The sequence below is a fragment of the Coccinella septempunctata genome, chromosome 1 (genome assembly GCF_907165205.1).
Source record: "Coccinella septempunctata chromosome 1, icCocSept1.1, whole genome shotgun sequence".
Taxonomy (NCBI): domain Eukaryota; kingdom Metazoa; phylum Arthropoda; class Insecta; order Coleoptera; family Coccinellidae; genus Coccinella; species Coccinella septempunctata.
The window spans coordinates 52,163,207-52,178,582 of NC_058189.1; the positions used below are offsets into that span (position 1 = coordinate 52,163,207).

A 15,376-nucleotide genomic window follows, 5' to 3' on the forward strand; every position below is an offset into this window, starting at 1 on the left:
GAGATGAGAGACCCTTATAGTGTTTTGATTATCTTGTTTTATTTTAAATGTTTATAATTTCTGAAATAGGTGATTTGAATCTGTTTGATATTTTTCTAATCCAACCATTTTGACTTGTTTTATCATCCGGTTTCGGCTTGACGTCGATATCTTGGTCCCCCTGTATATGTATTATAATGTGCTATGTAAATCGTCATTAACTCATTAAGAACGTATTCAGTACATAATACTCACTATCTACCAGGCGCGTGGGTAGCCTGATGGTGCGAAACAACAGTCTCTGTAGTTTCACCCCGCGCTCACTGGGTTCGAACCCAGCCGTGCATCTCTGAAAACTTAGTCCACTACATTCGTAGTCGGATTGGTTGAAGAGGTGTGTCGGGGGATTATGATAATCACAATTGGCACAGCCTTTGTGAACTCAAACCATAACCATGGATTAGGCCTACAGGGGAAACCATGTAAAAACAAAACGCACCTGGCAATCTACCTCAGAGGTGGTGTGGAAAACATTGTATTTTTTCTCTTCATTCCACACTTTTCTGTATTTGAATATGAAATAGTCGAGAACACAATAGCCAACAACATTTTTGTTTGTCGCGAACAATTTCCTGATTCTCTGATTTTAAATATTTGGTTGAGAAAAAAGTACCTTTTCCTTCCAAGGTTAAGGGACGAGAACTGAGGCTTCTTATTAATGAATAATGTGCTGTGTAAAAGGTCATAAACTCATTATAAACGTATTCAGTACAAAATACTCACTATCTACCAGGCGCGTGGGTAGCCTGATGGTGCGAAACAACAGTCTCTGTAGTTTCACCCCGCGCTCACTGGGTTCGAACCCAGCCGTGCATCTCTGAAAACTTAGGTCGAAGAGGTGTTTCGGGGGAAGATGACAATCACAAATGGCACAGCCTTTGTGAACTCAAACCAAAACCATGGATTAGGCCTACAGGGGAAACCATGTAAAAACAAAACGCGCCTGGCAATCTACCTCAGAGGTGGTGTGGAAAAGATTGTATTTTTTTCTTCATTCTACACTTTTCTGGATTTTGATATAAAATATTCGAAATACTTGCCAACAACATTTGTTTGTCGCAAACAATTTTCTGATTCTCTGATTTTTAATATCTGGTTGAGCAAAAAGTAACATTTTTATCCAAGCTCGAGGAGCTGGCTTGAAATTCCAGTCCAATATATAAAAAACCATAATTAGGATTATATAACAACAATGAAATATAGAAAAGCAAAGAATTGTAGCAACAGGAGATTTGAGACCCTTACAGGGTTTTGATTTTCTCGTTTTATTTCAAACGTTTATAATTTCTGAAATAGGTGACTCAAATTTATTTGATATTTTTATAATCCAACCATTTTGACTTGTTCTATCATCCGGTTTCGGCTTGACGTCGATATCTTGGTCGCCCTTTATAGACTGCACCAGGTTAATGGACAAGAACTGAGGCTTCTCATTTATGAATAATGTGCTGTGCAAATCTTCATTAACTCATTAAGAACGTATTCAGTACATAATACTCACTATCTACCAGGCGCGTGGGTAGCCTGATGGTGCGAAACAACAGTCTCTGTAGTTTCACAGTTGGGAGAGTACCTGACCGGTAGTCATTCGAGTCCCAGACTTCGAGCTGGTTAGACGTGTTCTAGTGTACAGTGTGACCATCAGTGTGACCATCGAGTGTGCTCAGTAGAATTCTTTGAGATTTGTCGAAATCGTGCCTAAACGAAATCTCAAACCGCGAAAAAGTGGAAAAGTGAAAGAAAAACAATATGAATCTTTCGGAGGAAGATTTTTTATCGAACATTAGTGTCAAATCTAAAAATATAATGAAACAAATAAATAGTGAAACTAAAGAAAACACCCCACCGAAAAGACGAGGAAAAAATCCCACAGAAGAATCCGATTCATCAGGTGATGAAGAACCTGCGAGAAATTCAAAAAGATCCCGTATCCACGACTCGGATAACCCTAGCTTCACCCACCCGGTAGCTATAAAAAAATCATTAAACCGCACACCATACGAGGTGAAAATCGATAACAAATATTCATCCCTAAACAGCGACGAGCAAGAAGAAGCCACAGAAAGCCCCAACGTAAGGATAGTCAAGCCGAAAAAACCTCCTCCGATAGTAGTAAAAGGCACTATCACTAACGCTGATAAAATTGTTGACGACATCAGTATAATGATCAAGGGACCATTCCACATAAAATACCGAAGATATTCCACAAATATACTGTGTGACAGAATTGAAGACTACAAGAAATTGGTTAATTTCTTCACTGAGCGAAATCAGGAATTTCATACATATACACTGAATGAGAATAAAACTCATGCCTTCACACTCCACGGTTTAGATAATGTACCTGAAACAACAGCAATATTAAAGGAGCTGAAAGAAAAACACGAAATCCCGGTACGTGCGGTTTACAAAATGAAGGGGACTAAATCCCCAATATTGAAAAAGTGCGCGCTATAAACCACATAATAGTGAAATGGGACAGATACGTCTCTAATAAACAGGTGATACAATGTCACCGCTGCCAACAATGGGGTCACGCGACATCTAATTGTAACCGGGCCGTTGTATGCCTAAAATGCGCCGAAGGGCATCTTACAAAAAATTGCACCAAGGACATGAGCACTCCAGCTAAATGCGCGAATTGTAAGGGAAACCATCCCGCCAATAGCATCACATGCAGTGAGTATCTGAAGGTAATAGAAAGCAGAGCCGCGAGAGCCCGGACAACCCAACAGCTTAGATATATCGAAGCCCCACTACCCCAAAAAAACATTTGGGAAGTAAGGAAACAGCAAAACGAAGGAAACAGATTACCCCCGAAATGCCCAACATCTACCCCTGGAAGGACAATTCCCCAACAACAAGAGGATATTAGAGCCCCGGGAACCATCATTAATGGCGCCATTTCTCCGAATAGTACAACTGGTAAATCCCCTCTAAATTCCTTTTTCGAGCTCCAAGACGAGTACAGAAAACTATGTCAAAAAATCAATATCCCAAAACTTGTAGAAATATTCAAAAAACTCAATACTTCAATTACCAAAGCGACTGACCCAAGGTCAAAATTCACCATAATGATGGAATGTTTGGACCAATTAGAACAAGATGAATTCTAAACTCAAACTGTCTACCTGGAATGCCGACGGAATTAACGGCAAACATTTAGAACTTTCACATTTTCTTAACACCCATAAAATTGATATTATGCTTTTAAATGAACTCAAAATAAAATCATCGCAAAAGTTCTACATAAAAGGATTCCAGGTAGTAATAAGACATCGTTCAGACGACTCAGGCTTTGGCGGGGTGGCTATCCTAATCCGTAACGGAATTCCCTTTAAACCCTTACCTGAAAGTACTTGCTCCATTGAAAACATCGGCATCCAAGTGAATAACAAAATTTCCATAATTGCGGCATACAACCGACCGTCAAATAATTTTCAAGAATCTTGCCTAACCCAATTACTCAGTCGTAATAAAACTCTTGTTATCGGTGATCTGAATGCTAGACACGAATGTTGGAAATGTGAATCAAATAACGTAAACGGAGGCACATTACTAAACTTCCTTGAATCCAACGATGATTGTAACTTGTACTCCACGGAAGAACCCACCCACTACCCCCGTAACAACACAACACCCTCAACGATAGACCTAATTGTAGCAAAAAATTTCATTGACATATCTGAGCCCATATCCCATTCTGAACTCTCATCAGACCACAATCCCGTAGTTTTTTCAATTTTAATTAATAATTCTGAATCAACCCCCGACAAAATGGTTTATGATTACTCTAACACTAACTGGACACTATTCCGAAAGACCTTAGATCGATTAATCACGATACAGAATAACATATCCACTAGAGAAGATTTAGAACTTGAAATAGAAAAATTCACCCAGGCCATTAATGCTGCAAGAACTAAAACAGTCCCCCAAAATCAGAAAAAACTAATCCAAGATAAATTACCACCAGATATTATCCAACTTATAAATTACCGCAACCATATTAGAAAACGCTGGCAATCGAATAGAATAAATGTAGATAAAGAACTTATGAATCACATTACAAGAGAAATAAGGCAGAAAATAAATACTTTCAGAAATGAGATATGGGAAACAAAACTTAGAAAACTGAATCCTAACGATAGGTCACTTTGGAAAACCGCTAAATCATTGCGAAAACAATACGAGTCTATCCCAACACTCTCTGAAAATAACATTGACTATATCACAGATACAGAAAAATCAGATATATTCGCGGAAACATTCCAAAAAAATCATAGAATCAATTCATCCAACAATAACACACAGGAAGAAATCGAAAAAATAGCTGAAAATTTCATACTACAGAATTCACGAACCCCTAACTCAAAATTCCTCACGAACCCCTCCGAAATCAAAGCTGTAATTCATAAATTATCTAACAACAAAGCTCCTGGCATTGATCAAATCGACAACAGACTGATAAAAAATCTTTCCAAAAAAGCAATAGTACAAATAACATATATAATAAATGCCATCATTAAATTACAACATTGGCCAGAATCATGGAAGACGGCAATAGTCATTCCTGTACACAAACCAAAGAAAAAAAAAAAAGAACCCAATAGTTACAGACCGATCAGTCTGTTGTCGACACTAAGCAAAATAGCGGAAAAAATTTTGGCAACAAGATTAACGAATATAATAAGAAAAGTGAAGATGAAGGATGATCATCAATTTGGATTCAAGGAAAAACACAGTGCAATTCAACAGATCTGCCGTATTGTTACAGATATAGTAAATAACTTCAATAAACAAAATCACACTGTCATGCTCCTCTTAGACATAGAAAAAGCATTTGACAAAGTCTGGGTTGCAGGTCTAATTTACAAAATGATTAAATTAAAATTCCCCGCATTCATGATAAAAATTATCCACTCATATCTGAGAAACCGCAAAATCAAAGTAAAAGTAAATGAAACCCTATCGAAAACTGTTGAATTAGAAGCGGGAATAGTTCAAGGATCCATTCTAGGACCCAAACTATTCAACATTTTCATACACGACCTCCCCGAATTTCCAGGCACACAACGTGCACTTTTCGCAGATGACACGGCCATTTACGCACATTCCGCTTGGGTGGCCGCAGCAAATGCCAAAATCCAATATCACGTAAATAAGTTATCTGAATATTACGAAAAGTGGAAAATTAAGATAAACGCAAATAAAACAGAACAAATCGTGTTTAGCAGGCGGACCACCGATAAAACTATATTTAAAAAATTAAAAATAAACGATCATCAGATACAACCCGTAAAAAGTGTGAAATATCTCGGAATTGAATTAGATGAAAGATTGAACTTCCACAAACACATAAAGAACGTAGTAACTCGCGGTTTGATAGCTAAGCGTACTTTATACCCCCTTTTACGCAGAAACAGCCGTTTAAATGAGAAGAATAAAACACTCTTATATAAGTCAATAATAAGACCCCAGATAACATACGCCGCCCCGGCCTTCTGTCACCTTCTACCAACACCACTACGCCCATTGCAAGTTTTCCAAAATAGATGCCTACGTTTAATCACAGGCCAGAATACACCCGCATTAACGAACTCCATGCAATCACCGAAATTCCCACCATTCGTCAATTCATGGACCAAATTGCAATTAAATTTTACGAAAACCTGGGTCGTGTGAACGATGTTCTTAAAAACATTACGAAAACGCGGATTAATAATATTAATCCACAGAGCACCCACCCCTTACCCTACCAATTCCTACCCATATTCCTTGAACCCAGTTGTACATAATTTTATATCCCATACCCATTTGTATATAGTCTTACATCCCATACCCACTTGTACATAGTTAAATTTATTCAGAATTATTTCGAACAGGTTTTTTTTTATTTTTATTTTTCCTGTAACAATTAAATTGTGACTTTATCAACCTTACGATACCATAAACAAAGAAATATCACCAATTGTCAATAGAATTAGTTCTCATATTTAATGAATTGTAGTGGATACATAAAGTAGGAACTACTGTTGTAAAAATGAATTGCTAGAAGTGAATATCACAAATTGTACACATGAACATTCAATAAACTATTTTTGACTTTGACTTGTAGTTTCACCCCGCGCTCACTGGGTTCGAACCCAGCCGAGCATCTCTGAAAACTTAGGTCAAAGAGGTGTTTCGGGGGAATATGATAATCACAAATGGCACAGCCTTTGTGAACTCAAACCAAAACCATGGATTAGGCCTACAGGGGAAACCATGTAAAAACAAAACGCGCCTGGCAATCTACCTCAGAGGTGGTGTGGAAAAGATTGTATTTTGTATTTTTTATCTTCGTTGTCATAACATTGATGAAATTGCGTTGTCAGAAATCTTTCGTTGGATTGAAAAATTTATCGAAAAGTTTCAACAGTAGAAACGTTCTAATAACATAACAACTTAAGATCATAACTGAAGCGCAGTGTTTCACACATTCTAATTTTTCACGTCAGGGGGTTGAAAGGGGTTGAAAGTTGTGCATGAACAAATCTGTAATGGTCGACTTTCATTCGGTGACAAATTTCATCAGGTACCATCGACTCAAAGTAAATGAGCCATAACAAAGTGCACATACTGAAAACTTCTTTGAAGTAACTAATTTTCCATAAAAAAAATTTTTATTGAAAATGTCTGTAAAGAAAATATAAAGACCTTGCCAAAAAAGTACCACATGACCCACTTTCCCTATTCAAAAAATTTAGAGGGTGCAACAAAAATCTTTCAAAAATGCATAAAAATTTGGTAAAAGTGAAACAAGAATTGACCTGTTTCAGGATTTTGTTGTAAAATATTTTTCTTCTGAGAAAATGAATTTGTTCCATAATTTTGACGCGCACTGTATATCATTCATTGTATTGTAAATAGCATTGAGAGATCAAATCTGTTTCAAATGCAGCAGAGTCTCTTCAAAGTTTTCAAGTGTATTTCCTTTCCGATAGTCAAGAAACTATAGCGATCCACTCCATAAAGTTTTGAGAGCCTGTCCCATCAAGAAGGCATACTTCGTTTTTCGTTGTTCACAGATACAAAGCATTTCTCGAAGTGAGCAACTCAAATCTGTCATTCCATTTTTCGCATTCGCAGACTTCAGGTGAAGCACTCGTGCAAGTGCACATCGACATAATGATGTTGGAAATCCTTTGCAGAAAAGCTTTCAAAACGTCTTCGCAGCAGCTTATGCCTCCTCACCACTTTCCATCTTTTGTCGGTAAGGATCATTTCTATTGAATACATTCGACTGAAGTGTTTGGCGCTTCGAACAGAGTTTGTTGCATTATGGAATGGATTTCGCAGAGTTGAATACAATTGTATTGACTAGTTAGTCTCTGGGAAATTATAAGACTTATAAAACAAGTTTAACTAAGCGTAATTTTTGGCATTACCACTTCATAAGTAGAAGGTAGTAAGTACATAACTGTATATACAATATTTTCGAGTAGGTATTTCATCTGGAAATGCACTCCAAAGGTTAGGTTAAATATTAAATCATATACATCGAGTTCGCTCGAGCAATACAAGAACAGATAATGCGACAGTCATCTGTTCATGTTCTGTTCTAGGATGCTAGAATTCAAGCTAAATGAATGTTGAAGCTTTTCTTAAATAATGGGAATATTAAACTTTCTATATAAAATCACTACTCCACCTTGGTGAGGAAAATATATTTTTATTTCAGCTTTTTTCCATCGAATCGAAATGACTATCCATTTCATCTTGAAGAAACAACGCATAGTCCAAGATCCCAGAGCGAGCAGACACAACTTATTTTCACACAGATGAAACTTTAGGATCTCAGTAAAGTCTCATGTGCTCTGAATACCTTCCAACTTGTGGAGCTTGCCTAGTGACACCTGAGCAGATATCAGGTGGCAAAGGTAACTAAAAATAAGTGTTGCTTAACGTATTTTCACATGTCTGATTTTTATATATGTTTTAAAGAATATTATTCTGAAGTTATATTATAAGTGCCAGACACTTTCCATGGGCCAAAACTCTTGTCAGACGTTTCGAGGATGCACAAGAAATAAATGAACTCTACTTATTTTCACATGTCTGATATTATAAAATATGCCATTGAAGTATAGGTGAATCCCTCAACTCCATCCAGTTCAACTGCTGAGCTTTTCCTTGTTAAACAATCTTCAAGTGTTAATAGTAGAAGTGCATAAAATGAGAGTTGTAGTACAATTATTTTTGTGTCAAAATTCTTAGTGTGCTGAATTGATCCTACCCCTCGTCCTCCTACCTTGGCTGAAATGTATGTTAAAGTAAAATTTCGCAAAATTTTCAATGTCTATCGAGAATATAATACTTGATTATTGAAGGCCTTCAGAGATTGGGAGTGAAAACCCTAAAAAGTTTATGAAGAGAACAAATAATTGTTTATAAAACAAGAAATTGATTTACTGTCATATTTATTAATTATAACCTTATTGTTGAAGTTCATCTTATTCGAATAGAGATGTGAAAATATTGAATCGAAAGAGGTGAGTATTTTTTAAATATTTTATAATAAGTCGCTCACACTACCGGCTAAATATTTTTTTGTTTAGGGAATGTTTGGTCACTACTATTTGCTTGACTGATGAAATATAACTTTTTTATAGTTACTTCAATGGCATATTTCAATATCAGGCATGTGAAAATAAGTGAAGTTCATTTATTTCTTGTGCATCTTCAAAGCGTCTGGCAAGAGTTTTGACCCATGGGAAGTGTCTGGCACTTATAATATAACTTCAGAATAATATTCTTCGAAACATATATTAAAATCAGCAATGTGGAAATAAGTGAAGTTCATTTATTTTTTGTGCATCTTCAAAGCGTCTGGCAAGAGTTTTGGCCCATAGGAAGTGTCTGGCTCTTATAATATAACTTCAGAATGATATTCTTTAAAACATATATAAAATCAGCCATGTGAAAATAAGTTCAGTAACACTTATTTTTAGATACCTTTGGCCACCTGGTATCTGCTCAGGTGTCACTAGGCAAGCTCCACAAGTTCGAAGGTATTCAGAGCACATTATGGAATGGATTTCGCAGAGTTGAATACAATTGTATTGACTAGTTAGTCTCTGGGAAATTATAAGACTTATAAAACAAGTTTAACTAAGCGTAATTTTTGGCATTACCACTTCATAAGTAGAAGGTAGTAAGTACATAACTGTATATACAATATTTTCGAGTAGGTATTTCATCTGGAAATGCACTCCAAAGGTTAGGTTAAATATTAAATCATATACATCGAGTTCGCTCGAGCAATACAAGAACAGATAATGCGACAGTCATCTGTTCATGTTCTGTTCTAGGATGCTAGAATTCAAGCTAAATGAATGTTGAAGCTTTTCTTAAATAATGGGAATATTAAACTTTCTATATAAAATCACTACTCCACCTTGGTGAGGAAAATATATTTTTATTTCAGCTTTTTTCCATCGAATCGAAATGACTATCCATTTCATCTTGAAGAAACAACGCATAGTCCAAGATCCCAGAGCGAGCAGACACAACTTATTTTCACACAGATGAAACTTTAGGATCTCAGTAAAGTCTCATGTGCTCTGAATACCTTCCAACTTGTGGAGCTTGCCTAGTGACACCTGAGCAGATATCAGGTGGCAAAGGTAACTAAAAATAAGTGTTGCTTAACGTATTTTCACATGTCTGATTTTTATATATGTTTTAAAGAATATTATTCTGAAGTTATATTATAAGTGCCAGACACTTTCCATGGGCCAAAACTCTTGTCAGACGTTTCGAGGATGCACAAGAAATAAATGAACTCTACTTATTTTCACATGTCTGATATTATAAAATATGCCATTGAAGTATAGGTGAATCCCTCAACTCCATCCAGTTCAACTGCTGAGCTTTTCCTTGTTAAACAATCTTCAAGTGTTAATAGTAGAAGTGCATAAAATGAGAGTTGTAGTACAATTATTTTTGTGTCAAAATTCTTAGTGTGCTGAATTGATCCTACCCCTCGTCCTCCTACCTTGGCTGAAATGTATGTTAAAGTAAAATTTCGCAAAATTTTCAATGTCTATCGAGAATATAATACTTGATTATTGAAGGCCTTCAGAGATTGGGAGTGAAAACCCTAAAAAGTTTATGAAGAGAACAAATAATTGTTTATAAAACAAGAAATTGATTTACTGTCATATTTATTAATTATAACCTTATTGTTGAAGTTCATCTTATTCGAATAGAGATGTGAAAATATTGAATCGAAAGAGGTGAGTATTTTTTAAATATTTTATAATAAGTCGCTCACACTACCGGCTAAATATTTTTTTGTTTAGGGAATGTTTGGTCACTACTATTTGCTTGACTGATGAAATATAACTTTTTTATAGTTACTTCAATGGCATATTTCAATATCAGGCATGTGAAAATAAGTGAAGTTCATTTATTTCTTGTGCATCTTCAAAGCGTCTGGCAAGAGTTTTGACCCATGGGAAGTGTCTGGCACTTATAATATAACTTCAGAATAATATTCTTCGAAACATATATTAAAATCAGCAATGTGGAAATAAGTGAAGTTCATTTATTTTTTGTGCATCTTCAAAGCGTCTGGCAAGAGTTTTGGCCCATAGGAAGTGTCTGGCTCTTATAATATAACTTCAGAATGATATTCTTTAAAACATATATAAAATCAGCCATGTGAAAATAAGTTCAGTAACACTTATTTTTAGATACCTTTGGCCACCTGGTATCTGCTCAGGTGTCACTAGGCAAGCTCCACAAGTTCGAAGGTATTCAGAGCACATGAGACTTTACTGAGATCTTAAAGTTTCATCTGTGTGAAAATAAGTTGTGTCTGCTCGCTCTGGGATCTTGGACTATGAGTTGTTTCTTCAAGATGAAATGGATAGTCATTTCGATACTGGTATCTGCTCAGGTGTCACTAGGCAAGCTCCACAAGTTCGCAGGTATTCAAAGCACATGAGAATCTACTGAGATCCTAAAGTTTCATCTGTGTGAAAATAAGTTATGTCTGGTCACTCTGGGATCTTACTCTATCAGTTTTGACTCTGATGACTTCATCCATAAAAGAAGCTGATGTATTTTTCACATTATTTCAATATAATCTCCATTGGAGGAGATTATATGGAGTTTATAGGCGCTGGAAATGTTGCTACATATTAGTATCGATTTATTAGCACATTCTTCTTCGGGAATACCTATAAAATGTGTTAAGTGCGCCATTTGGATATCTGATTGTTCATTGAAATCGCGTTATGGGCGTTATAAATATTGTTGCTAATACTTGAACCGATTGTAATAACTACAATGGAACCCTCTTGTAACACAGATAATTAACGAGCATTAAAATTGAGGAGTGTTGGAAAAATCCGTCGTCAACTAGGCATTTTCGAGATTGCTATTCTGGGCTTAGCTTACATATACTAAACAATGCTATAGTAAAACATTAACAAATCAAATTGCCTGATTTTCACAACGATTAGTTATTTAACCACTACTCGAAGGTAAACTTGGTTTTTTGTGGCTTTTTTCATGCTCGATACACACTGTTTGAATTTTGCAGTTTGAAAAGTTCATTCATATCGAGAATTTCTTCAGAGATTAATCTCATTGAAATGTTTACATGAACTGCTCGTTTGAGGATATAGATATACAGGGTGTTTCATGAGTCGTTGGCCATAGCCCAATGGTGAATGCAGGTCATCCAGGCCTTTCAGAAAACTTGCTTGTTTTGTATCCTATATCCTGGAATGCAAGGTCCAATTTCGATCAAACTTTATGAGTTTCTTCAATTCAGAAAGCTCTTCCAAACGGTTTATGGAATATTAACATTTTCAGGGCAGTACTCAGAATATCCTGATATTTCATTCAAGCTCCAAAATCTATATTTTTCACATCCCTTACAGAAATTTAGTTATTACCATGAAAAACTACAACACCCATTCTAAAGAATTCAGTTTTCACTTTGCATGGCACACTTGTCACAAGGGAATAGGAATCGGACGAATTCATATTTTATATCTTTTTTTCGAAATGCGGTCCTGTTTTTATTCCTTCGGTGATAATTTTTATTGTCCTTTGCCGAGATTCTGAATTATTTTAAATTCTGTTCAATTCTTCTTCATTTCAAACCCTCAGCACATATACTGAGTGTTCTTAAAAAAGTGTTTAAAATTATGCCAAGTCGAGCTGTGAATTCTTTTGAAAAAACATATTGAATTCAGATATAAATGATGTAAGCCCTTTTGAAAAATGTGATCCGTGTATTTACTTCATGCGGTCTTGTTATTATTCCTTTGGTGATATTATTCATTGTGTTCGGTCTTGAATTACAAATTTCATTTCAAACCCTCAGTTCCTACTGAGTGTGCGTGAAAAACTGACACACAATTCTAACTTCACGGGAGCATTTGTGGCAGAGGATAGAAGCCTGTGCAGAAGTTAAACAAAATCCTGATATGATAAGAAGAGCAATAAATAATCTAATTTCAAGAGCTAGGAAATGTGTCGAGATGGAAGAACTCCATTTTGAACATCTCTTATCATAGTACATTTTCATTGTTGAAGAATAAATTTTATGTGTTTTATGAAACAAATACACTTACGGATTATATTTTCCAAGATGGTTTCCATCACTTGTATGTAAATTCAATATGTGATTTCAAAAAAATTCACAGCTCGACCTTGCATACTTTTAAACACTTTTTTACGAACACTCAGTACGTGCTGGGGGTTTAAAATGAAGAAGAATTGAACAGAATTTAAAATAATTCAGAATCACGGCAAAGGACAATAAATACTATCACCGCAGGAATAAAAACAGGACCGCATTTCGAAAAAATGACATAAAATATGAATTCGTCCGGCTCCTATTCCCTTGTGACAAGTGTGCCATGCAAAGTGAAAATTGGATTTCTTAGAATAAATGTAGTTTTTCAGGGCAATAACGAAATATCTGTGAGGTATATAAAAAATATAGATTTTGGGGCTTGAATGAAAAATCACGACATTCTGAGTACTGTCCTGAAAATATTGATATTTCATGCGGCGTTTGAAAGAGCATTCTGAAGTGGACAAACCCATAAAATTTGATCAAAATCTTACCTTGCCGTCCAGAGTTATGGCTATCGCAAATTTAGTCCAATATTCATGAATCACCCCGTATCTCCGAAACTAATAGACTTAGGATACAAAAAAGCAAGTTTTCTGAAAGACCTGGATGACCTGCATTCACCATTAGGCTATGGCCAACGACTCATGAAACACCCTGTATATCTTCCAAGGGTGCATGTTTTCCATATCATCTTAAGATTTTTTCGCATTACCTAATATACATATAAACGAAATTAAACAAACATGGAACAAACCCAATTCATAAACGCATAGTTCTACGACAATTTTCAAAAGAAAAGAATCAGTTTTTTTCTTTTGTTCGATAAAGTATTTCTTCAGTAGAGATTCTTGAGGGAAATCAAGCTATTGTTTCCGAAATTCTACCGGAATGAAAAGGACGATTGTTCGAAAGATTCCATCTGCAAATTACGTCCCTATCAAATTCGAAACGCCCCCATTGAACCATTCTGAATACAGTTTGAACGATGGCTATCCAATTAACTCGGATCACGTTTTCAAGAATCAATTCCGAAACTCCCTCCTATAAGGCTGAATGATTGATGGCACTTGACTATTCATAATAGGATCTGCAGATCTATTCGCAGAACCTTGGGAGTCATCGTAGGAGTGGACAAGAGTGCTAAATTGACGGAGGAGTATCATGAGAATAATCATACAAATATGATGTCTAGTTGGAAACCATGCTATATAACTAAATCGAATGAACCTACACCCTTCACTTATAATAGCCATAGAAGTACAAATTTTACAAATAAGATTCAGAGAGTTTCAGATCGAGAATAACATATACTTCATTCAAATTTATTTTAGCAGTCGGTTGGCCATGAAATAATTTTCCCAAGTTTTTGTAACTAGAACGAAGTTAGGTTGGCACTCATGAAATGTCGTTAATGTCAACAACTAATATCAATTTTTATTACGAAAATGCCGAAAGTGAATGAAAAAAGAGACAGGGTTTCAGGAAGTGCTATTTAGAATTCAGGTCCGCTCATTCAAATAGTTATACCCTGATATTCTAAAATCCACAATACGTCAGACGGTGTAGCGAACATATTCAATGTAAGAGAATTTATATAATGTTTCATCTGAATCTAAAAGACTTATATTTCAGCTGAATATTTCCACAATCAGAAAGATTGTGAATGAAGAGGATGACAAAGAATTTCCTTCTATTGGGAGACCCAAAAAAGTGGTGGCATTTGAGAATTTCATGTTTGAGTGAATTAATGAGAAAAAGTTTACTACAGGATTTTCGATAAATGACATCGGAGAATAAGTTCCCTAAAATGGAATTTTTCTATTTTTCATTTGACTTGTCCTATACAATGTAAATGTCTTAAGGTACTAATGAATACCTAATTATTATTATTACATCAATGTATTAAGATGAATAGCCACAAATACGCGCAAGTTGCCCTGTTACTTGTTTATTCATGTGAAATTTTTGTTCAACGGTGAAGTTGCATCTTAACTTGAAACTTCCTTCAATTCCTCTTAGTTATATTGATGCAAGATGATTTTTGTTGAAGAATTTAACATTCTTGTAATTATCTGTTAATTCCTTCGGGAGATACCCATTCCCAACCACTGCATCATATGCATTTCATCTTCGGGTTAATATTTTTGAAATCTACAAATGATGTAAGCCAAAGAAGATAACGAATATTAACTCTCCTCAAGCTAGTGCATATTATGATATTATACTGATCTCTTGTATTTTCCATGCAAATAACTGGATTTGGTATGCCTTCAAACATTTTGTATAAACTTCAATTATGTTCGTCACATATTTTCCGAAGAGATTCGACATTGAGATGAAATACGTAATAACAGAAACTTTTACGTAGAACGGGTAACATAGCGTTGATTTAAAACCCAAAAATGTTTTGACAAGCTTCATAACCCCACATTTTCGTACTATACAGAGTGAAATGTGCCAAATTTCCATGGCCAACCGACTGCTAAAATAAAATTGAATGAAGTATAGGTAGTACTATTCAATGAAGCAAAAAATAAAATTTCATTCATTCATTATGACTTTCTTCTTGCCAAAATACACTTCGCCAAAAAAGTATCGCATCATGAATATAAAGCGCTATATCATTGCACCTAATTTATATACTTTTTTCATATTTTCAGTACACATTGTGGTTATTAGTACACAAGAGAAAAA

The 15,376-nt window shown here is 35.4% G+C and overlaps 1 protein-coding gene across 1 annotated transcript in view; it reads right to left on the reverse strand.

The window, feature by feature from the left end:
* Positions 1 to 15,376, reverse strand: part of LOC123311818 (glutamate receptor ionotropic, NMDA 2B) — a 316,415-nt gene that overhangs the window by 209,523 nt on the left and 91,516 nt on the right. The window lies entirely within an intron of this gene.